General features: G+C 35.7%; 1 protein-coding gene across 4 annotated transcripts in view; it reads left to right on the top strand.

Moving 5' to 3' along the window:
• Positions 1-26,522, top strand: part of LOC145284964 (FMRFamide receptor-like) — a 1,154,906-nt gene that overhangs the window by 709,190 nt on the left and 419,194 nt on the right. For all 4 annotated transcript variants that reach the window (XM_080134068.1, XM_080134067.1, XM_080134066.1 and 1 more), the window contains one exon: positions 7,401-7,479. The gene's annotated coding sequence lies outside the window, so the exon portion shown is untranslated. The remainder of the gene's footprint in view (positions 1-7,400; positions 7,480-26,522) is intronic.

Genomic DNA, 26,522 nt, shown 5'->3' with positions numbered 1-26,522 from the left:
TTTTCTTTTTAACCTGTATTACTTCAGTTAATCGGAAAGTGTCGTTATTTAGCGATCTCGGAATATTACGAACTACGGATAATATTAATGCACTGCGATCAAAACATTTCATGTTATTCTTTAGTTGTGCGTGTTGAACGTGAGAACACTTTGAGAATTTTTAACCCGACCATCTAATATCTTATAGGATAAGTTTATAAGCGTACTAGCTTGTTGGCCAGCGTTACGCGCTTGTAAGGTACGCATAAATATTATATTTTAAGATATATTATTTTTATTTTATAAACAGAAATACTGAAGGTTTTAAACAGAACTTTAAATTCTTTTACAAAAATGAAATAAAACTGAAAGAATCTGAGACATGTGCATGTGAGTATCATGTTTTTTGCTAAACAGTCCACGGGTTGTAAGTAAAAAAAAATCTAGATTGAGATCCAAGCCAAAACCTACATTGCTTCAAGTACAATAACCATTAGGCCAGCTTCACATGATCTTAAACCTACTCATTCTTGACATAAGTAATTTTTCATAGGAATGATTCGCGCATGCGCATTCGTGAAACAGTTTCCAAACATATGAAAATCTGATTAACCCCCCCACACGTATTAACTTAAAAAAAAGTGTTTACCCCTTTACAGCTATTTTCCGGATTTAAAGCGATTAACACTTTTCTTCGTGTCTGAATACTCTATATACGAAATTGCTATTCTTTAGATTAAAAATGTGTTGAGTGTATAGGTTACGAAGTGTCTTCACGCATCCATTCTCATCTTTATAGATATACAGATTATTGAAATAGCGGGCTTAACATAGGACTATAAAAGTGTTTAATAATGCTATTGTACTTATATTGAGTATTAGTGATTTGCAATGACGACGGGGTATTCAAAACATATATTCCTACAATATTGCGCTCAATGTTTAGGACAATTTAAATTGGGTTTTGTTCACTTTCAATTCTGCCTCCATTAAAAAAGTGACATATAACCTACTGAGTCCTTGCACAACTTCACCAACACTATAGTATCTAAGGTTACGTGTTTCTCATCTTGAATGAGCTCTTTGTCCTTTATTTGCACCCACTCTACTTTGTCATCCATTTGACTTTCAATATTTAACTTCAAACCCGATAATATACATTGATGACCATTTTTTTCACGAATACAGCAGAATTTTTCACTGATTAGAACTGTTATGAGAAATATATTGATCTGATACATTTAAATTGTACTAGTTAAATTATAAAGATTACTGTTCTTATCTTGAAACTTATTTTTATAATGTTTCTGATGATTTAACCCCGTTCTGCTTCGGACGTCTCTTGTCTAACTCGAGAATCTTTCTATCAAACTTTGCACGGCATTTCGAGTAGAAACTCTATTTGATACACAAGGAGTGTTTTCGTTCTGTTATCCACAATATGTAAAAGATCTTAAATAAGCACTGAGAATAGAAATCTTTAGCTTTTAGAAGAGTTTCGCTTTCGAACAGAGTTATATAGCTGACAAAATAATCGTACATGTTGCATAGCAAAGTGAGTGCATTATAAACGGGTACATATTTATAGTGTGGCTAATGTCCATCTGTCCCTTGTGTGTCTAACGGCGGTGTGTTGTTAGTCTAGAGAATATATGCACGTGTATATACGCGTTCAAATTCGATTCTTCCCCTGACACCTTTTAAAATTTTAGAATAAGAATTCAATTGGATAATTTTTTCCACTTGTATTGATTTACAAAAATGATTCTTAAACATAATTTTAATCACAAACATTTTTTTAAATGTCTATTTTGCTTAGCTATGTAAAGCAATTATTTTCTTTTCTTTCCTTTATTTCATTTTGTTTTATCTGTCTCCGGAAATTTGCGTTTTTATTCACAAATTTAAATTACACTTGGAGGGGATTATGAAATTTATATATTAAAAAACTTTAAAATTATATGTTAATTAAAAAAAACATCTTTACGGGATTGATATAAAGATATTTACCGGATATCTTATCGAACCAAAGGAGATAATAAGGAATCATCCCTACTTTGGATTGTTATCTTGTGCCTTGGATCCTTTTATCTCCCTCATACCAAAACCTCCCACTTCAGGATTTACCATTCAATGTGGATATAAAGTTCAATATCCTTTTCATTCTGAATCAATATACAATTTCCCTTACTCTATGATTTAGAAACTTTACAAACTTCTAATTATGATTTTCTATGTTTATTACATTTAGCAAATTAGATATAAACCATTATAATATTTACTAATAATTTTTCCTCTGAAGAGATGGGTAAACATCGAAAAACTATAGGTTAAGGAAATATACTTTGTAGAGTGTCGGCAAGTCGATGTATATTTGGAAACACACTCGTTGCCGGGAATGTCTTGTTTAAGTAGCCCGCTCTCGCCTCTCATCCAAGCGGATGAGTCTACTTCTATGGGGGTGTGACACCAAGACCACTCCGGTCTTGTAACTGGGCGTTTGGGTTCGATTCAACCTCTACATGCCCTACCCCGTCAAGCCGCACAAGATCCTCGCGTTGTGATCCAATGTTTTGAGGTTCTGGAGTAGTTGTGCGACGTGCCCCATGTCTATGGAGATAGTTTCCTGGGGGGTCGCGTCACCTTTCTGCTACGACGCACCAGTTGGTCTTCCTCAACCTCCATCCTCTCCTGTTAAGCTGGAAAAGAATGCCGTATCGCATAAAAACGGCAAATGCAATTTTTCAAAAATTTATTGAAAAAGTAATAGGAAATATTGAAAATACCATCTGTTATCAAGACGATATATTTGTTGGAGATTTAAATGAAGATGATTTAAAGAAAAAAAATGAAAATATACTGAACCGGCTTAGAGACGCTGGCACAACAGTAAATGCAAAAAATGTGAAACCAACAGAAACGAAATATCATTTTTCGGTTACTCACTATCAAAGGAAGGGATCTCTCCAGACGAAGCGCTCATAGAGAAAATTCTACAAGTGGCTACCCTCCAAAAAATAAATTAAAAAGTTGGAGTTTTTCTTGGGTTTGATAAATTTTTATAGAAAACATGTACAAAAATATAATAAGCTGACAGAACCATTTGCGAATTTAAGAAAAGAAATGCGAAGTTCCTTTGGTTAGAACACCAACAGAAAGCCTTTGAAAACTTAAAACAGATTCTGGCGAAAAAGCCAATAGTACAAATTTTTGACCCTAAGAAGGACATAACTCTAACTACGGACGCTAGTGAGTATTCCGTATCCGGTATTTTGTCACAAGATGGTCATCCCGTAATGTACTTATCGAGGAGATTAACAACGACTGAACACAATTATTCTAATATAGAAAGGAAGGCACTAGCCATAGTGTGGACAACAGATAAAGCAAGACAATTCTTGATGGGGGAAAAAATTCTTGTTGAAAAGTGATGACAGACAACTGGAATTGATTTTCAACCCAAGAAAAGAACTACCGAAAGTTACGTCCAGAATATTACGTTGGACGATCAGACTGATGGCATTCGACTTTGATATTGAGTATGTTAAATGGAATACAATACCGCACGTTGATGCCTTATATAGATTGAGGTTTTATAGAAAGGATAAGAACAAAAACGATGAGGAATTTGAAGACACAGTTCTGCACCTTGTAGAGACCGATTAATATCTGTAGATAAAATGGCGAATGAAACTACAAATGACCCGGTGTTAAACAGAATAGTGTTGAGGATAAAAGTTAATTGCTGGGGAAATTGTTCAATGGCTAAAAAACCATTCAAAGAAATAAGACATAAACTGACTATAGAAAACGGGGTAATATGTAACGGAAACTCGGTAGTTCCCCCAGAAACGCAGAGGAGACAGGTTATAAAAAGTGTACTACGCAAAGAAGATTAAAATTGGAAGCATGGTGGCCGGAGTACTCAAGAGACGTAGAGAAATACGTAAAAAGATGCAAAAAATGAACAGAACTCAAGCATTTCAAGCAAAAGAAAATGCATGTGTGGCCTAAAGAAGCAGAACCATGGAGTAGAGTACACATAGATCATGCCTATGTCAATGAGATAGGACTATTATGCATATTGAGGTTGGCCTATCGTTGATAAAAAAAATGTACCACCGTAAAACAAATATTAAGAGTAATGTTTTCAAGAAATGGGATACCGAGAACATTGTTGACGGATAACGTGCCAGAATTTTCGGATCATGATTTGCATGAATGGTTAAGAAAAATAGGATGCGGACCTTACAAGACCCCTCCCTAACACCCTCAAAGTAACGGGATAGCGGAACAGATACTCCAGACGGTAAAGAAGGGCATAGAAGCATACGTGCAACAAAAGGAGAAAATCGATGCTTTCCTACCAAGATTATTACTAAGTTATAGAACAATTCCGCATACAGGCAGACCAGAAAGTGCAGACAATTCAGGTCCCCCTTGACTATGTCATATGCCACAAATCAAAAGATGTGGTACAAAAGAAATAGGAATACAGAAACCGAGACAGCAGAATTTATTATGCAGAAAGAACATAATACTGCAATATTAAATAAGAAGAGACGTTGCGAGTCTATCTTTGTTTTATCGTTATTTTCATGGTAGATGCTCGTCTGAGCTCCAATCTCTCGCCCCCCTCGCCAATCTTTTACGAAAAACACCCGTCTAGCTGAAAACACTGTCAAACATTTTCCCCACTCTTTATCTGTGCCTAAATCAAAACAGATTTCATGAACAAAGCTTCTTTCTTAGAACTGCACGCCTGTGGAACTCTGTTCCGTCTGCCTGCTTCCCATCTGATTACAACCTGTATGCTCAAGTCCAACGTAAACACATTCCTGATGAACCGCCCCCTTAAGTAGACACTTTATTAAATCTCCACACTAACGAACTGTACACGCAATAACCCTTATCCATGAGTGGCTTTCGGGCCTTGATAAGTGGTGACCACCTTGTAAAAAAAAAATAAAGAACAGTGTGCTATCTCATGCTGACCAAATAAGATCCCAAGAAGAACAATCGGATGAGGAAATGCCTTCAGAACTGCTCATTATTGACGTAACAGAAGAGTTACTGCAAAATGAGACTGCGGAGGATAAACACTGCGATTATAGGGAAAGACGTGATAGATCCAGATCCCCAAGGAAAAGGAGAGGGATAAAGGAAGATGTTCAGGCGTGCACAAGTAGAATTGCAGGAAATACTTGCGGCATAAAGCCCCTCCGTTATAGGGAGATGTAGTGATATGCAAATTAACTATAATTTACATAAGAGCACATAGCTCATATTTATAAACTTACACCAACTAAAACAGATTGGTTGTTGAACGCTTGCTTAGCATTATACACGACATATCAAAAATAAAACAAATTTCGTTCTTTATTTGTTCGTACAAATTTATTTTTGTTTTTTGTTTTATTGTTCATATTTTCAATTCACTTTTGTTAGAATACTCTTACTACACATCGAAAATAAGTTATTTAACTAATATGACATTGCATATTAAATGCTGTTTTACTAAAAAAAAATTTTTTTAATATTTATCACTAATCGAATAAGTGTAATGCTTGTTATCTATAATTATATTTAGATGCATTCTTTTTGGGCACCATCTAAATATACGAGACTAGCGATAGAAGTACTAGCGCAATACTCCATGCATTAGTGAATACTCTCAGGTGCGAGTTATTTTTTGCACGACAGAGTATGTCCACTTAGCTTCCACCAGCCTTAAGATTGTCGTAGATTCCTTTGTTTAACACTGTGTTGACTGCGAATGTTAAGTCGAGGATGGATAGTTCGATTATTGTGTTGTATAATTACCATTGCTGATCAACAATTATACTTTAGCATTTAGCATTGTTAGGGCAATTAACACAACTATTCAAGTGTGTAAACTTTAAATTTTACGCTTCACCGCTAATGTAAACAGCGCCCTTTTTCTGTTAGTTGAGATGTTTCCTTTACCAAATCGTCTGTTTGTCACTATATATAATACGACTACTTGTACAAGGTTAAGCGATTTTTATGCAAATTTTCCTTCGTCTAAATCTATTGACATATATCTATGCACATGCATGCTATCTATTAACTATGCACATGAATATTAACTAGTTGTAATCGTGAATAGTCTGCATCTTTACAACGGAATCATTACAAATTCTTCATTGAAGAACGTTTATTTGCATGAACAATTGTTTTCATATGTTACAAATAAAGTTTTATTTCAATTCAGTTCAGTCAAACAAAGGAAAAATATTTTTGTGGAAGCAATGTATCATAGCATCAAATTAATTCTAAATTAACCAGCCGCGCGTGCGCGGTCCCCCTCTCGTGCTGCATATGAAAGGACGCCACAAAAAATAGTGAAGAAAAAATAAATGTGAGAGGTGTGGAGGGTCAACGTTGCCTATACATGTTCGCCAAGTTTCAGAAAAAACTAATGGATGGGGCAAAGTTACGGGGTAAAAAGTGTCATTCTTTTCAATTTGGCGTAAGTTGTGACCCTGAGAACGTCGAATGTTTCATGTGTGTGTTAGAGTGCATTCTTGACTTTCGTGTATATATATATATATATATATATATATATATATATATATATATTGATATATATATATATTGATATATATTGAAAATAATTTCTGACTAGGACGCTTCACAGAACGTTTGAAACGCGTAAAAACGATTTCAATGATTTAAAAACATTATTACAATGATCCAAACATAATTCTCAATGAAAAACCAAGACACGGAATAATAAAATAATGTTAAAAAATACACATTGTTTGTGACTACCCCCTTATTTATATATATATATATATATATATATATATATATATATAATATGAACAGAGTTGTATAGTAGAAAGTTAAAAAAGATTTTATTATTCGGCAGAATACTTCAAAGCTGGTACTTAGGTGCTCCTTAATCCGCGGAGTTTCAAAGAATGCTAAAACATCTCATCTGACGAGAAGAATTAGCATTCTTTGCTACTCCGCAGATTAAGGAGCAGCTTGTAACCAGCTTTGGAGTATTCTGCCGAATGATAAAAACATTTTGTCAATTTCTACTTTACAGCTCTGTTCTTAATATTTATCGTAAGCTCTACCATCGTATTGAGCTTTTACATTTGATTAGGATTAAGATATAAATAACAACATTCATTTGAATTTCCTTTTTCCTTGATTAGTGAATTCCTCCTCAGACTTTTTCTCTTATATATATATATATATATATATATATGTGTATATATATATATATATATATATATATATATATATATATTGAATCATTATTAAGTGTACTCTGTAAGTTATAATTTTATAATTATCGCAAGCATAAAATAAAAAATTTTCCTCTGTATAAATATTGCTGTTAATATAAATCATATATAACAATGGATATGTCCACATATTTACAGGTTCCACGTTGCATATATCGGATAAAAAACTTGTTAACAGTGCGTCGCCAGACAGTTTAAAGCCAATTTACCAAAACAGGTGAGTTTGCTTACTTTCAATTCTATTATCCGCGCATTATCTTTTTCTCGGCATGACAGATTTCTTGACTAAACTGTTTCGCCATCTGCCGTGTTTTTCCCCATTCCTGCAAAAGATGTATGTTGTAATAGGTGATTAAACTCTAACCTTAACTGCAATTTTTTATAAGAGAAATTGCTGTATAGTCAGGTGGAATTATATATTATAAAATAGGTCATATGTTATATGTTGAGTCTAATATTATGTTATAACATCTGTATTATTAAGTTTGTTTGTTGTTTGTTTGTTTAGCCAGGGAATATGATATCGATGTATAACATTTTTTGTATCAGAGATTATCACACGGGTGTATTTTACAGTTCGCATATAAGAGGAATCTTGTATCTTCACTTGCTGAACTCCGTGACGAACCATGAATTGACCAGCACCATCCAATTGAGACATCTGTGTTCCTTTTTTTTCGTGAAACCACTGAACAACACTTTATATTTTTATAATATAAATTTATTTAAGTTTTCTCAAATGGTTTTACAGGGTCTGAATTTCGTCTGCATGCTTATTCTTCCCAGCCCGCTTCCTAGCCGTCTGTCCACTCTCCTGACTAGACTCCAACTCTCTCGTCTGTTCACTCTAGTGATCAAACTGCAACTCTCAACTTTGACCTCCGTTCCGTTACGTCATCATTCCAAAAAGTATACGTACCCCTTACGTTTGACCTTTCCAACCCTGCCTGCCCAACGTAATTTTATTTATATAAAACCTAATTTATATAAACATCTCCAGCTAAAATCCTTTGCTACACTTAATTCTATAAATAATAAATAATATATAAACTATATATATATATTATTCCTTAATTGGAATTTTTTTATTTTGAGATGAGCATTTTTATGTTAATTTTATTTTTTTATTTCGGACTATTAGTCTCATCTTTATTAGTTGTTGTTTGTTTGTTTGTTTTTTTGTTTTTTTGTTTTTTATTGGTTCACAACGTTTCGGCCAACTTCCTCTGGCCTTCGTCCGTAGTTGTCGTCGTCTCACCACATAATATATATATATATATATATACACCAATCGGTACGGACCCGACTATGGAAGATCAGATAATGAATAAATGTGAATTTATAAGATCAAAGAATCCAACCTTGATCGCCCTTCGGGGCCCGTGGCGCAGTTGATAGAGACGTTGAATCTCTACGGTTCCAGATGAACATTGTCTAAAGATAGCGGTTTCAATCTCACCCAAAGCGTGCCAGAGGTAATTGGTCAAAAATGTGGTGAGACGACGACAACTACGGATGGCAGTGATGGCTGAGAATGCAGTTAGGAGATTCGAAGTTCCTATCCGTCGCGGTTACCACCTGACGAAGGCTAGAGGAAGTTGGCCGAAACGTTGTGAACCAATAAAAAAAAAAATAAAAAAAAACAAACAAACAACAACTAATAAAGATGAGACTAATAGTCCGAAATAAAAAAATAAAATTAACATAAAAATGCTCATCTCAAAATAAGAAAATTCCAATTAAGGAATAATATATATATATATATATATATATATATATATATATATATATATATATATATATATATATATATATATATATATATACACCAATCGGTACGGACCCGACTATGGAAGATCAGATAATGAATAAATGTGGATTAATAAGATCAAAGAATCCAACCTTGATCGCCCTTCGGGGCCCGTGGCGCAGTTGATAGAGACGTTGAATCTCTACGGTTCCAGATGAACATTGTCTGAAGATAGCGGTTTCAATCCCACCCAAAGCGTGCCAGAGGTAATTGGTCAAAAATGTGGTGAGACGACGACAACTACGGATGGCAGTGATGGCTGAGAATGCAGTTAGGAGATTCGAAGTTCCTATCCGTCGCGGTTACCACCTGACGAAGGCCAGAGGAAGTTGGCCGAAACGTTGTGAACCAATAAAATAAAAAAAAACAAACAACAACTAATAAAGATGAGACTAATAGTCCGAAATAAAAAAATTAAATTAAATATATAAACTATTTTAATCATATCATTGAATAGATAGATAAATAGATGAATAGAGACAGATCGATAATAACTGATTAACTTTTCACAATTCAACAAAATGACGTGTGTTCTCTCAGTTCGTTATAATAACCCTACCATTCACTACTTGTATATGAAAAATATATATTTCTTAGTGACATTTAAGACTCCTTTGAAGTGCTTTGTGTCTGACCTAATCTACGGAATCGAACAATTAAACCACGACACTATGTACCGATAATTCCTCTCCAAACCGTAAAAAATGCCACTGCTAGTATACTACGTATATCCTATAGATACTTGGCCTCCAAGATGACTGCCTTTGTCTGTATTGCATGACAACCCTCCACTTTTTTATTCCCACCAAACTCTATACCCTTACGTGTAAGTATACTGCACTCTTACTTTAAACCTCTCTCTTGATCACAAACTAACTGCCTTATTTCCTAAGATGCCATTAAATCTAATCCATTGCACGTAACTTAGAGGGGTCCTTATTCTCAACCCTAAGCTCTAATAGACTGACTTTTCATAAATCGATACACATTAACACCTAAAGATTTCTTAGGCATGCTTCTGATTATACTCTTATCCCAAAATTAATCTTCTAAGTAAATACTTAATTGAGCATATATTTCATCTTTCAGTCGTATCAAATACCCAGTCTGAGCACCAAATTTAAATTTCTGATATTAAGTAGATCATACTTTAACATATCCTATTCCTGAACTTACAAAACTATATCTAACCTTGTATAAACTCGTCTCTCATACCAATGCTGTTGCAAATTTAGTGCTTTCACTGCATAAATTCCTACCTATCTCCTCTCCCAATAACAATGGAAATATTAGTAATGTCCTTTTAATCACTTCGAGAAATAAAATCTTACAGTAGATGTAAACCTAAATAACCTTTTTCCCCAGTAGATATTAACCTAATAAACCGATTAATATTAACTACCCATGTGGGGTTGCAGAAATACCTGGATTAGTAACCAGGCGCGGGGCGAACCCTCTCGGTGCTGATGGACCCGTAGATCTTCCGAGGTCATCCGTCTAGAAGGAAAACTCTGAGGCCAAACCTAGGGGAGGGAGGCCTCTTCAGTCCTGGACGACAACCTTCCTAGAGCTGTTGACTCAAACAAATCACCGGTTGGCAAACCTCAACTGCTTAAGGAGGAGATTGGATCTGTCTATCGCCCAGCTCTCATACTCCTTCTTTACCTATTAGCCAGGCGTAGAGGTACTATTGCAGGGACTCGTCAGAATTTCTCAGTGGTTGACCTTTTTTCCTGATTACGGCAATGAACGCCGTTTTCCCCGCTCCCGCCACATCCCATCAACCTAAACTAGATACTGTAGGGGTGCTTCAGTACCATATATGTCGGTACAGTTGACTGGGCTGACTTTGCTTAATAGATTGAGGATACCGGATTAACAGTTTCCTGGCTGCTGTTTCCGATTGATAGTACATGAGTCATAACTCTTTGGTAGCGCTTAGAGCGGCTGTTCCATCAACAGTTGTATAATATCGGGATGTTTGTAGTGCCATGTCGCGCATGGAAAGGGACCCTGCACTCATCCCGGGTGGACTTTTCTGAGGCCACAATCCTGTGGGTGAGGGCAGCTGTTGGTCTACTTGTATTGCATGTCTGATAATCTGCACAACAACTTGTCCAACACCCCTCACTCCCTCACCCTAACCGAAACTTTTAAATTAAACAAAATGAAATGACACCTACAGCAAGAAATAGGTTTAAAGTAGGACCAAACTCAAAGAAAACCAATCTGCCTCCTCCCTTGAGGCTTGCATTTACGAATATCCGTTGGCTTAGAATTAACTTAGCTGATGTTGAATCATATCTCATTGTAAACACCCCGGATATCTTAGCATTAAGTGAAACTAACCTTCACTCCTACATTCCCTCTAACCACTTTAACATGCCTCGTTATCTCCCACTCTGCCGTAAGAACTGGGACAGGCATATGAATGGGCTTGGAGTCTATATTCGTAACACCCTCCCCTGACTAGAGAAATAAAACTAGAATCAGACGACCAGGCCTTTATGTGCTTCAGACTAAATATGCAACACAATATTAGCTACTTGTATTTTCTCTACCGCTCTCCCTCAACCCAAGACTGTACCTTAATAAACAAAATCTCAGACAGCATAGATATAACACTCTCTCTCTCTCTCTCTCTCTCTCTCTCTCTCTCTCTCTCTCTCTCTCTCTCTCTCTCTCTCAATGCTAGCGCACAAGTACATGTATTTGGTGACTTCAATGTCCACCACAGTAACTGGCTTGGATTCTCTAATTCGCTATACCCCATTCCCTATTTCAGACTGTTACATTCCCGACATGTTTCCGAGACCAGCGAGACCAACATGCCACACTTCTAGATCTATTTCTGACAACAGTTTCCGATGACTGTACAACAAATGCCCACATCCCACTCGGGAATGCTGATCATGCTGTGATAATGCTAGAAATCACCCTAAATTATCGCCCTAAAACTGAAGACCCATTACTCAAAATACGAGGTATTACAAACAGGCCGACTGGGAGGCCATCAGGGAACTCATCAGAGATGCATCATGGCAAAATATCTTTACTCTCCCAGCTGAACAGTGTGCAAATGAGACCACTGAATGGCTATAAACTGCCATTGAGGCACATGTTCCCACATGGAAATTCTATAGCAGCTGCTATTTCTCAAAGGCAGCAAACCTTCCGCAGATTCAGCCGACATAAGTCCATTTCAAACAGATAGACGTATATAGAAGCCGGAAATAATTGTAAGAGAGTCATAGAGACAGCTAAGAGAGATTACCCTGAAACCACCAGGAAATGCATTGAAGCACAGAAATTAGGAACCCGTGAATTTTAGAAAATCTACAAGAGTGTAGAAAATAATGAGCAGTTGACGATTCCCCCACTATCAAACAATCCTGAGGTGGCTTGCACGGCAACCGACAAGGCAAATCTGCTTGCTAGTCGGTTTGCCTAAAACTCCACACTGGACTCATCACATCACCCTCCCTGATTTCTTTTGCGGACAGATGCCACACTAGACGATTTGAACATCACCCCTTTTCAGGTGCATGGTGTCATAAAAAACCTAGACACCTCAAAAGCATGTGGACCAGATCTCATCCCGGCGGTGCTAATAAAAAAAATGCTCTGCTGAGATTGCTCCAGGTCTCTCCAAACTTTAGAATAAATGCCTTAGCGAATTTTGCTTTCCCTACTGCTGGAAAAGCGCTTCTGTGGTACCAGTCTTCAAGAACTCTGTTGAAAGAACTGACCCACTAAATTATCGCTCCATTAGCCACCTCCCACTTTTCGCCAAAATATTTGAGTCCTTAGTAAATCAAGTCCTAGTCCAACACCTAACAGCTGCTAAACTCCTGACCGACAAACAATATGGATTAAGGCAAGCCCGTTCAACAGCAGATATCCTAACTGTAATCTCTGAACGTATATACCGTTCACTGGAAAAAAAAAACAGGGGAGGGTAGAGCGGTAGCCATTGATAAATCTATGGCACGATGGTCTTCTAAGGAAAATTAGATCATATGGTATAACTGAAAGATTACACAATGTAATTAAATCCTTCTTAAGTAAGAGAAAACTCCAAGGTGTCCTCGACAGTCGTACGTCTAAACAATATGATATAAATGCGGGAGTACCCCAGGGGTATATCCTTGGACCTTTATTGTTCCTGATATTCATAAATGACCTCCCTAATAAAATTGTTTCGGAGATGGGTATATTTGCCGATGACACCAACCTCTATAACAGGAATGAGGGGAAAACAAATGAACACATGTCTAAGGAAATGGCAGCAACACTAGAGGATGACCTCCAATCTGTAATGTAATGGGACATAAATGGTTGGTCACATTCAATGCTGCTAAGACTAAGCTTGTTTCATTCAATAACTACAAGAAACCGTTTCTACCACCAATAGCAATGGCTAAGAATACACTGCTTGAAAGTACTTCCTTTAAACTCCTCGGCCTTACGTTTACAGGGAACATGAACTGGAATATATACATTGAGAGCATTGCCAAGGCTGCTGCAATAAAGGTGGGCTCTCTCTACCGTGCTAGAAATTACTTAAACCTGAAAGTATCCTGTACCTCAATAAGGCCCCCATTCGCCCTTGTATGGAGTATTGCTGTCACATTTGGGCTAGTGCATCTGCTGCTTGTCTCTCACTCCGAGACAGGGTTTAAAAGAGAGTCGCTAATCTGATAGGTCCTGAACTTTCATCTAAGCTTCAACCTCTGTCCTATCGACGAAATGTTGCATTCCTCTGCCTGTTCTACAAATACTTAAATGGTGGCTGCTCTGACGGACTGAAAGCACTTGTACCTCCTCGATGTGACTACCCCCGACAAACCCGACAAGTAACTAAGTCCCACCTCTTACAGTAGAGATGCCTAGGTGTAAGAAAGCCTTTTACTCCAATAGTTTCTTTCCCAGAACTGCAAGTCTTTGGAACTCTCTTCCGGGATACTGCTTTCCCAACTGTACTGATATGCAGAAGTTCAAGTGTAATGTGAACAAACATCCTTCTACTCATCTCCCTTCATAATGTCCCCGAATTATTCCTCGATAGTAACCCCTTACTTCAAAGTGACACTTGCCTTGTTTGGGGTGAAGATTGAATAATATATATATATATATATATATATATATATATATATATATATATATATGCATGAATGTTTGACAACTGGAGGCAAAATAGCTAAGTTATGCATCGAAAATTTATCTTATAAAGTTACACATGCCTGCCTATGAAACGGCCTCTCTAACGTTACTCCGTTATATATGGACTTGAGGCTCAGAATATCGTATATAGTCTATTCAGACCTGTGGTACGAATCAGATTTTATTAGTTATAGTGTTAGAGAATGGATCAAGAGAGAGAAAGACAGAGGGATGTAAAGTATATCGTAGACACGTTGACCGGAAGTCAAGATCAGCCGATCGGATAGCGTGTGAGTCACGTGATCAGGTTAGCTGAATCGTGGAGATTTGGTTTGAACGTGAAGGCGACGGACGGCTTCACCGTTGTCTCCTCCCCTTCAATTGGGGGGACGCTGACGTGTGTGGAACAGAACAACACAGGCCAAAGATTCACTTTCCATCTTCTGCGAGACATCTGGAAAGTGAAATAAACAATAAAACCAATTCCTTTTCTTGGATTAAATCTTCGTCCAAAACAGGTACCAGGTCTCCCCATCTAAGATGAGATGTTTCTAGATGGACCAACATCCAAGATGCAGAAAGTATGTCTGAAAATGCATGACATGCCACACACACAGTCACACTTAAAAGCATATGAACAAATAGACGGACCACTAGACGATCACACATGACGTTAATACTGACTAGACGATCACACACGATCACCCTTTATGTTATGATACAACGCAACAATAGTATAATAATAACGTACATGATGGACATGGTACAAGCCGTGAATTTCTTTCCTAAAAGAATTCGATGGAGGATCTCTCACCACAAAAGTACACAAGAAAACAACACATATTGATGCACGAAAAAACAGGGGGATGCACACAAACCAACTCGAATTACACAACCACAACTGGAAAAGAAAGCACAGAAATCCCTTATGATAGAAAATATAAAATTAAATCCAGGAAATTCCCACCAGTAATTTCTGCCTCAGAAGCGTTTGAATTAGACATGTTAAAATGGATTAAAAAAACTAAAAATCAAAGAGAAACACAAGTACATGAACCCGATAATGGAAAAAAATCAATAATATCTTTTAAAATATTAAAGACAATCCGAACCTGATGATTCCAGTAGACAAAACCATGAATATATACAGCATGGACTTTGAAACCTACAACAACCTAATAATGACGGAACTCAATAAAAACTATAGAGTAGCAAGCAATGAAGAGCTGAACAGCATAAAATACGAAACCTTAAAAATAAGTGAAAAAATGAACATACAGGATAAGATAGAGGGATATACACCACGTTTTACCCTAAAAGATCATAAACCAGAATTCAACAATAATCCTAGCATTAGACTGATTTCTCCATGTATTTCAGATTTGGGAAACATTAGCAAAAAAAAAAAATACTAGACGAAATCCTATCTAAATTTAAAAAAAACAAAATTACCATAACCTGTGGAAATCATCGGAAGGGGTGATTGAATGGTTCGGCACACTACCCCACTACCCCAAGGCAAAAATAAAAAATACTTATGATTGATATAGATTCATATTACCCCTCTATTTCACCAAATCTCTTCGAGGAAGCACTAGAATTAGCTAGAAAACTAACAATGATAACAAATTTAGAATTAGACATTATAAGACTAGCAAGAAGAACTCTAATTTAATATGATAACAAACTATAGACCAGAAAGAACAGAAATCTCAACTTTGACGTCACAATGGGGCAGGGATAGTGCACAAGTAACAGACCTTGTAGGTCTTTTTATACTAAATGAACTATATAAAAAGATTCCAGGACTAAGAGGAGGACTATACCGGGATGATGCATTATTCTACTTGAACTCAACAAATAGGTTATTTGAAAAAAAACAAATTAAACAATTCTTCAGTAAACTGAACCTAGATATAACAATAGACCCAAACCACATAACTTTGAATCTAGACAACAACTCTTATGAACCCTACCATAAACTCAACCATACACTATTCTACATAGATCACAAGTCCAACCATCCCAATAGTATGAAAAAAGCACTTATACCTAGCATCTCAAAAAGAATATCAAAAATATCACAAAATGAAGAATTATTCAATAAAAACAAGGAATATTACAACCAAGCCTTAGCTAGATCAGGATATAAAGAACAAATTAAATTTGATAAGGAAACTCCAAACAATAACATAGGTACGGAAATAACAATAAACAATGCAAATGTAATATCTGACAACATGTCGATGAGGAAATATAAAAAAGGAAAAAAGAGCAAAAACAAATGAAAAAATAAAACATACAATAAACACGAAAAAGAAAAATGAAAAGATAGACCATAATAAAACTAAAAGAGAAGTTAAAAAGAAAAATAGAAGGAAGAGCCAGACGTGGTTCAATCCACCGTTCAGACAGCATATAAAAAATAACATCCCAAGGGAATTTTACCAAATTATAGAAATAAAAATTCCCGCAATATAGTAAACTAAGTAAGATAATTAATAAAAACATCGTTAAGCTATCCTTCTCAACGTCTGCTAACTAAAAAATACAATAATTGGCTCAAATAACACAAAATTAAACAAATTTTTAAAAAATAGAGATGGGACAGAAAATGAATCTAACAATGTAAAAGAATGTAACTGCCAGGACCCTAATGAATGTCCAGTGAGGGGGAACTGTTTAACTTCAAACGTAGTATACAAATGTGAAGTTATAACAAATAATGAAACTAAAGTATATCTGGGGAGCACCGGAACTTGCTTTAAGGACAGATATCGTAATCACCTAGCATCGTTTAAAAATGAAACTGAGACAGAAAAGAACACCAAAAAATAACGAAAATAACAACAATGTAAATAAAAATGAAAACAACGGTAGAAAGGATCATAACAATAGTGACAACCACAACTACTATACCGAAAATAGAAACAGAAACAATAGTAATAGCGAAAACAACCGAAAAAAAACAAAGAAAACCTCCACCAGTTTAGCTGTATGGATTAAGGAATTAAAGGAAAATAAAAATGAATATAAATTAAGATGGTCAATAATTGATAAGGGGGAAAAATATAAATCTAGCAACTCGAAAAGATGCAAGCTATGTATATTAGAATATTTCCATATACAAATAGCAAAAGAAAAATTATTAAACAAAAGACTAGATGTAATCCACGGACGTTTGCACCGAAACAAATACTTAATTTCACGCACTAGAGCAGATTAGGAAAAAAATGCAAGGAAAGTAATCCTAGATAAAAAATGATACCACGAGAGTGACCTCACCTGCATCGGGTAAGATAATACGAATTCAAACACTAAACCAAAAAAATATAAAAATAAAATATAGGAATAAAATTATATAAAATTATATGATAATTGAAAAAAAAAACAAATAGGAAAAACAGGGAAACTTAAAACAAAAATGAATAATTAATGAATAAATAATAAAAAATACGAAAGTACGGGTTAAAACGGAAAACTATCTTTACATAGCACCAAAAGATGGAGGAAGTGAGGAAGCATGGCTGTGGAAATCTTTTTACCCGAATACGATGTCACGCATATTAAAAATATACCATTTGTTGTAAAAATCTAATGGATAAACATCTGAAGAAGTTGGTGAGGACAGAATATTTTTACGGAAAAAATCGTAAAATTGCCAACTCATTAATGAAACGGCTGTAATGGAAAAATCCAGGAAATAAACAAAGGTTATAAAAAGAAAACGTGAGTCTTTGAATTTTCAACAAAATTTTGCACTATATATATATATATATATATATATATATATATATATATATATATATATATATAAAGCTGAACTTCTGTGTGTGTGTCTGGTACGAATAGGCTCCTATGTTGTTGACTATTATAGAAAACTGATCACATATAATGATAGAAGATGTATTGAGACACAGAAATGTGTATGTTTGATCTGGCATTATAATGATTCATTAAAATTTGGGGTATACGTACGCGCCTGGTCCACAAAGTATGGAAATAAATAATTTAAAAATTAAAAAAAAACGTTTACAAGTGTTTTTGATATAGATGTACATAATTATACTTTGATAAGTATGTTTTAACTTAAATAGGGATGGTGTAATAAAATTGTGGGGTCTGCGTTCGCGCCTGGCCTCCATAGAATGGAAATAGACACAAACTTTAATAAAGACTTCTCATATCTATCTGCATGAGTATACTTTGATAATTATGTTTCAGTTTGAAGAAATATGGTATAATAAATTATGGGGTGTTCGTTTGCGCCTGACCTCCATAAAATGGAAATATGTCACAAATTTTAACAAGGTCTTTCAATATAGATTCACAGAATATTTTGATAAGTGTTTCAGTGTGAACAGGTATGGTATAATAAATTATGGGATTTATCTATTTTATTTTTACTTTCCACATATTTTGCTTTGGTTTTGATACGCCCAAATTCGAAGCTATTTCTTTACAACCCTTCCTTTTCATAAAGCAGTCCATTTTCTGTAGGCTGTTATAGAACCCAGTCAACGACGCGTACTTTTGCTAGTATATATATATATATATATATATATATATATATATATATATAATGTATTTAAATGAATTAGATTATAGATTGGTTTATTTAGATGTTTCAAATATTATAAAATACTGGAAGGAAATATTTATATACTAGCATTTCAGCCCGGCGCTGCCCGGGTGTTTGGATATGTATGCTGAGCAAAAAAAAGAAAACAAAACTGGTAGTAGGGAAGGCAGGCTCGAACCCGTACTACAAATGAGGAAAAGAACAAGGAAAAAAACCTAACGTCAAACCGGAAGTGACATTTTTTTATATTTAGGCGAGACATCGAAAGGAGAGGATGACCTTAAAATATTTCGCCGAAAAAGCGACCCCCCGTAGAAAAGCGCCCAGTTTAAGGTGAAGATGTTAATGTGTTTGGCCAATTTTTTCATATTTATCCTCTGAAAGGTCTAACTTCAAAACGACATTGATCCTGGGAAAATCCGTCGCCTCTGTCGAAAGTGTTGGGCAGATATGCAAACATACATACATACATACATACATACATACATACATACATGCATACATACATACATACATACATACATATATTTATATATTGGTAACTAAGAATTTTCGGCCCAAACCGATAAAAAAGATTGTCCTATCCCTGAATACCCTTTATGTAAAATTTCAAATGTTTAGACCAGAAATTGTCTGAGCAATTTTGACCGCATTATGACCCCTCACCATTTATTGTTTTGGGCTCAAATCAAGTTATTAAGTTAGATCAATATCCAATGAACCTATATCTAAAATTTCAAGTGATAAGACCCAAAATTATCGGAGGAGTTTGGTAGAGTTTTCAGAGGTAAAATTGTTGAACTTTGTCCCCTTAACAGCCAAATTTCCGGCCGAAAACCAATCACAAAGATTTCCCCAAAACCAGTACCCTGTATATCAAATTTTCAGTCTGTAGATTTTGAATTGACAGAGTTATTGCGTAGGGAAATGTACACAGACAGACAGACACAGACACTTTGACTTTTTTAGATATATAGATAGACTAATAGATTAAATAAAAATATATACGTATACATAAATATATACGGAAACAATTATTTGTTTACTGTAGAGATTTTACCCAAATATTATGCAAGTATAAATCATGTAGAATATCTGCATGAGTATAATTACACGTAATAGTAAACTCTAGATTATCATCCCATAAGAAAACCGAAAAAACTAATAGAATTAACTAAAAATGAATATTTAAAAGAATATACAAATTAGCTAGATCTTTTGTCAGTAATATAACCATATATAAGAAAATTGTATTTTCTTTTTAATAAATAGAAAAGAGAGTTTTTAATATGAATATCAATACACACAAAAAGAAAAACGAATTCATAGGAGTACTAGCATTTCAGCCCGGTGTTGGTCGAGTGTTTGGATGTGTATGTTGAGCAAAAAATAAGTGGTAGCAGGAAGGCAGGCTCTAACTCGTACCGCCAAGGTGGAAAAGACGATGTCTTTGCGATTACGACGACCACCAAACCTGAATGACTTATGTTTACATTAAGGCTAGACAATCGAAAAGAGAGGATATCTTTCAAAAATATCGGCGAAAAAATGAGATTAAATGAGATAGGTGGAAATATATACTAGCAGAATACCGGCATCACCCTGGATTTTATGGGATTTTTTTTACACAGTGATCACCACTTATCAAGGCCCGGAAGCTACTCAGGGATAAGGGTTATTGCAAGTACATTACGTTAGTGTGGAGATTTGATGAAGTGTTTACTTAAGGGGGCGGTTCATTAGGAATTTGTTTATGTTGGACTTGACACATCCAAGTTGTAGTCCGGTGGGAAGCAGGAAGACGGAACAGAGTTCCACAGGCGTGCAGTTCTAAGAAAGAGGCTTTGTTCTTGGAATCCACGTTTTGATTTAGGCACAGATAAAGAGTGAGGGAAAATTTTTCACAGTGGATTCAGCTAGACGGGTGTTTTTCGTGAAAGATTGGCGAGGGGGGACCAGATAGGCTCGCAACGTCTCTTCTGTGGGAGAGAGGTTGCAGGGTAGAGAAAATGGCATCCCCCACTAAGCCACGAAGTCTATTTTGTACACTGTCAAGGCAGGATAGGCTGTTTTTAGCAGTTCCTGCCCAGATATGGCAACAGTATTCCATCCTTGGACGTACTTGGCTTTTATATAGATAGAGAATTGCATCAGTAGTGAGATATCTTCTGGAGCGACCTTGGCAACAGACTTGATGTACGTGTTCCATTTCAGATCAGGAGTAAAGGTCAAACCCAGAAGCTTGTCAAAACACGGGGCCTCTCCCAGACTAGAGTCATCCATCACAATTGATGCCAGATGGGCATCAGAGCGTTGATGATGTTTAGTGAGATGATAGGAGTTTGGTTTTGGATGCATTAAAGGTAACCAGCCACGTCTTCCCCCACTGAACCACGCGCTCGAGATCAGAGGAGAGAGAATCAGAGAGAACTTTGTCATTTACAGCCTTTGATGTGTTGCCGTAGGTGGTCGTGTCATCAGCATAGATGTCAACGAATGATTAAAGTATGTGTTTAGGGAGGTCATTGATGTAGATCAGGAAGAGAGTTGGGCCCAGGATTAACCCCTCAGGGACTCCAGCATTTATATTACAGGCCTCCGATTTTTGTCCATCGACCACTTTTTGTCTATCGATTGATAGATATATATATATACTAGCAGAATACTCGGCGTCGCCTTAACTGTAATGAGATTGATGGAAATATATACTAACAGAATACCCCGCGTCCCCTGGGATTGAATGATATTGGTGAGAATATATACTAGCAGAATTCCCGGCGTTGCCTGGGATTAAATGAGATTAATGGAAATGTATACTAGCAGAATATCCTGCATCGCTCGGGATAAAATGTGATATGTTCAAATATATACTAACTGAATCCATGGCGTCGGTCGGGATTGAATGAGATTGATGGAAATATATACTAGAAGAGTACCCGGCAGCACCAAGGATTGAATGAGATATGTGAAATATAATTCAATACCCGGTGCCGCCTGGAAGAGAATGTGATGAGGGATATATATATATATATATATACTAGCAGAATATCCGGCGTCGTCCAGGATTGTATGATATAGGCTCAAGTATATACTAGCAGAGTACCCATAGTAACCTGGGACTGAATGAGATACATGCAAATATATACTAGCAGAATCCTCAGCGTTTTTCTGGGATAAAATGAGAGGAGTTGAAATATATACTAGCAAAATACCTGACATCAGCCGGGATTGAATAAAATAGGTGGAAATATATACAGGAATATATATTAGCCGAATACATAGCATCGCTTGGAATTGAATAAGACAGGTGGAAATATATACTAGCAGAACATGCACGTCGCCTGGGATCAAATGAGATTGATGCAAATTTATACTAGCAGAATAGCTGGCGATGTCCGGGATTGAGTGAGATAAGCGGAAATATATATTAGCAAAACACACGACGTAACCCGGGATCGAATGAGATTGATTGAAATATATACTTACAGAATGCCTTGTGTCCTTGGGATTAAACGAACTTTATTAAGATATATACTAGCAGAATACCCGGCGTCACCTGAGACAGGTGCAAATGGATACAAACAGAATACCCGGTATCTCCCGGGATTGAATGATATAGGTGCAAATAGTGAATGCCTGAATACTTGGTATCCCCTAGGATTGTATTAGATAGATACATATATATATATATTAGCAGAATACCCGGCGTCACTCGAGATTGAATGAGATAGGTTCAAAAATATACTAACAGAAGGCCCGGCATCGCCCGGAATTGAATCAGATTGATAGAAATATAAAACTAGCAAAGTACTCGTCGTCGCTTAGGAGTGGAAATATATACGAGCAGAATACCTGGCTTCGCCTGGTATTGAATAAGATAGGTCCACGAATAGCAGAATACCCGGAGTCAGCTGAGATTGAATGATATACATGCAAATAAATACTAGCAGAATACCTGGCGTCGCTCAGGAATGAATGAGATAGGTGGAATTATATACTCGCAGAATACCATGCGTTGCCCAGAATTGAATGAGATAGATTCCATATATCCTAGCCAACTACCCTGCGTAGGGCAACATTGAATGAGATTTATGAAAATATATACTATCAGAATACCTGGCGTCACCCGGGATTGAATGAGATGGGTGGAAATATATAGTAGCATAATACTCGGCATCAGTCGGGATGTAATGAAATATGTACAAATATATACTTGTACAATCCCCGGTGCCACCTAGGTTTGAATGAGGTAGGTGGAAATATATACTAGCAGAATATCTGGTCTCACCCATGATTGAATGAGATATGATCTAATATATACAAGCAAACACCCCTGCGTGGCCCAGGATTGAATGAGAAATGTGAAAATACATAAGAGCTAAATACCAGGAACTGCCCGTGATTAAATTAGGTAAGGTCAGATGATACTAGCAAAATAGCCGATGTCGCCCGGGATTGAATGAGATTGGTCTAAATATAAATAAGCAGAACACCCGGCGCCCCATGGGATAGAATGAGATAGGTAGAAATATATACTAGCAGAATAACTACGTAACTCGGAATTGAATGAGATTTATGGAAATATATACTAGTAGAGTTGCCAGGGACTGAATGCGATTGGTGTTAATATATACTAGCAATATACCCGGCATCTCCTGGGATTGAATGAGATAGGTCCAAATATATACGTGTAGAATACCCGGACACACCCGGGCTTGAATGAGATACATGCAAATATATGCAAGTAGAACTAATTGCCCGGGATGTAAATAGATAAGTGGTTTTATATATTAGCAGAATACCCGGCGTCGTTCTGGATAAAATAAGATAGGTGGAATTATATACTAGCAGAATAGTTGGCGTCACCGGGGATTCAATGAGGTTGATGGGAAATTTATACAAGCAGAATACCCTGCGTCACCCGGGATTGAATAAGATAGGCGTAAATATGTATTAATGATCTATCTTCTAAAAATTGTTTCAGTTTTCTTAAAACTATAGTAGTCATGGTGGAAGAGAAATAATTTAATATATGCTGTACAATAACTGTCGAGTATCTGAAATTGTTTAATATATGTATTTTAATTACCTGTCCGAGTGTAGGAAAAATTATTTTAAATATGTGTTGTGTATTAACCGTTCTCGCAAAGATAAAATTATTTCATATACATGCTTTGAATTACCTATCCCAGAAAAGGTAAAATTATTTCATACGTGTAATAACCGTCCTTGAATAGGCAAAATATTATTTTGCTTGAAATAGCAAATGATACATATCCATTTAAAATTCCTATACCCTAAAAATAACAAATATGTTCAAAATCAACTTTAATATTCTCATTGTTTATACGGCTCCGCGCAACGCCAGGTAGTCTTGCTAGTAAATTTTATAGACGTCAATATTACGTTAGCAGTCAGCTGATTTTTATTTGTGGAGTTTTTCTTTAATATCACAAATATCATAAAAATTGTTGGATTTTATTTTAGATGTAGCTCAGTACCAGGTCTCCATGATATTTAAGTATGCTTGTATAGAATAAAATATGTACTGTTGATACTAATACAAAATAAAGTTGAGTCATGTTATCGTTTGTTACAAATGAATAACACTTTTGAAAATACCCAAACATGTACTAATCTTACCCGTACGTATTTAAGAGTTTTCAGAATAATTACTAAAACTATATATCAGATTAGCAAAAAGATACTTGTGGTTTCTAACTTTTAAATTCAGATGAAAATATCGCTACCTAATTAACAATTTTTTTAACTAAATAAACAACATCAGAATCAATAGACTGAAGTGTATTTATGCCCAAATTTGACAAAGTAGTTGTAAATTGTCGTATACGTAACGTTGTAGGTGATTGGCTTAAATGAAGGCCATTAATTGATCGTTGTCAACATCCTAAGGGCGATCAGTACACTTATCATATTCAAGACTCGTCGCCGTCACGAACTTTCTTAAACCACCATTGTGCCGGGCGTTCAGAAGTGGCTCCTGAGCCAAACTCTTCAGTATCATCGCAAGATGTTTCAGCAGGTTTTCAGCTTAGGGTGAACTGAAATAAGAAAAATGTCCACGTTTGATTTTTTTCCATCTTGCATTCAACGTTCTCAAAATAAGACAAAATTGTTTTAAAACGACTGTGATTTAAACAATTAAATGCTATATAAGGTAAAAGGTATTATAACAAGACCTTATTTGCAAATACATCATTTAAATTAAACTTAAAATTTCCGCCAGAACTTTTATTCTCAAACTAATACTTACCTTAAATAGGCAAAATTCAGGTATCTATGTTGCTTTTTCTCTACAAATCTTAGATTTATTCAGATATATTAAAGTATATAATTTCCAAGTAAAACATATCCCGTTATATATTTATTGTAATTGAAATTTACCAAGTAATTAAGTTAGTAATTAATACTATGCGTATTTAAAGAAGAAAAGCAGATTTGTAACCTAAATCTAATTACTATATAAGGTTATATGATCTGAATGCAACATACATGTGATGCCTCCGTTTACACGCAAGAGACAATGGATACCCCCTTTAAGGGTAGCTGTGCGTCTTAATTGTTGGCCAAGAATTGCGCAATCTACAGCCACATCTCTCCTGAATCGGTACTGCTTGAGTCCAGAGGCAAGGCGAAGTGATGAACGACATGAAGCAATGCTACGATAAGCGGAGAGCACATAAAGTACGTTAAATTCCCAAATCGTTAGCCATTTTACTACTGACCAGGCTCAACATCGTTTAGCTTCGATGATCGGACTGACAGCGGTGTGTCAGCACGACTTACAACAAACTAAGCGTATTCTTAACGCGCATGGCATTCACCTCGGAAAGCCACATAGGATCTAGATAGATCTTGACTGACTTATGATTGATAGACTATTTTATTTGTGAAATTTTAAGCTCTGTTGTTTTGCCTTTTTTAATATATTTTCAACATATTGACGCAGATAAAAAACTTTTTACATTTTTACTTTTACTTTGGACTTTTTTACATTTCATGAAACTTTCCTGCTATGAGTTGTATCATTTATTTTCTAATTTGTACCAATACATTACGACAACAGTTTTAAAAGTGTCAATGTTTCTTTTTAAAATTAGTCAGTTTCAAACAACTTTCTCTTGATAACAATCATAATCAAGGCGCATAATGATGTGCCTTGACTATGATTGTTTCATCCATATGCTTTTTTAACAAGTTCTTGAAAATATTATGCTTGGACTAATATACGCAACTGGTTTCCATACAACGTAAATAATCATGATCAACCTGTCATTTAGAAAAATGCAATTTTTTAACTGTAAATATTTGCAAACATAAGACTTTCTACGCGAATATTTTCCATTTTCAAACACAAACGTTTGGAGGTTCTTCCTACTTTTTGTTTCCCTGACAAAAGCAACATACAAAAGTTTTCATATAATTTAAACAGCACGTCGGTGCCAAACCCAAAAGATGACCCTAATGCGCGTTATATGTTTCATCTGAATTGTATTTTGTTCAGTTATTCAAATGATCTACAGTACAGCAATCAGCGTGGATGGAGTGCTTTCGTTTTAAGTAATTCGTAATTGTTTTCCCAGCATCTCACCCATTAAATTCCAAGAAAACACTGGTATGAAACTGAGTATATGTTAACACTTATATCAATTGCATCACGGGGTTTTGCTGAGAACAATACTTT

The sequence above is a fragment of the Euprymna scolopes genome, chromosome 9, assembly GCF_053919585.1.
Source record: "Euprymna scolopes isolate OS-2025 chromosome 9, ASM5391958v1, whole genome shotgun sequence".
Lineage (NCBI taxonomy): Eukaryota > Metazoa > Mollusca > Cephalopoda > Sepiida > Sepiolidae > Euprymna > Euprymna scolopes.
Note: the sequence above shows the minus strand (reverse complement) of the source record. Positions and strands in the feature narration are given on the sequence as shown.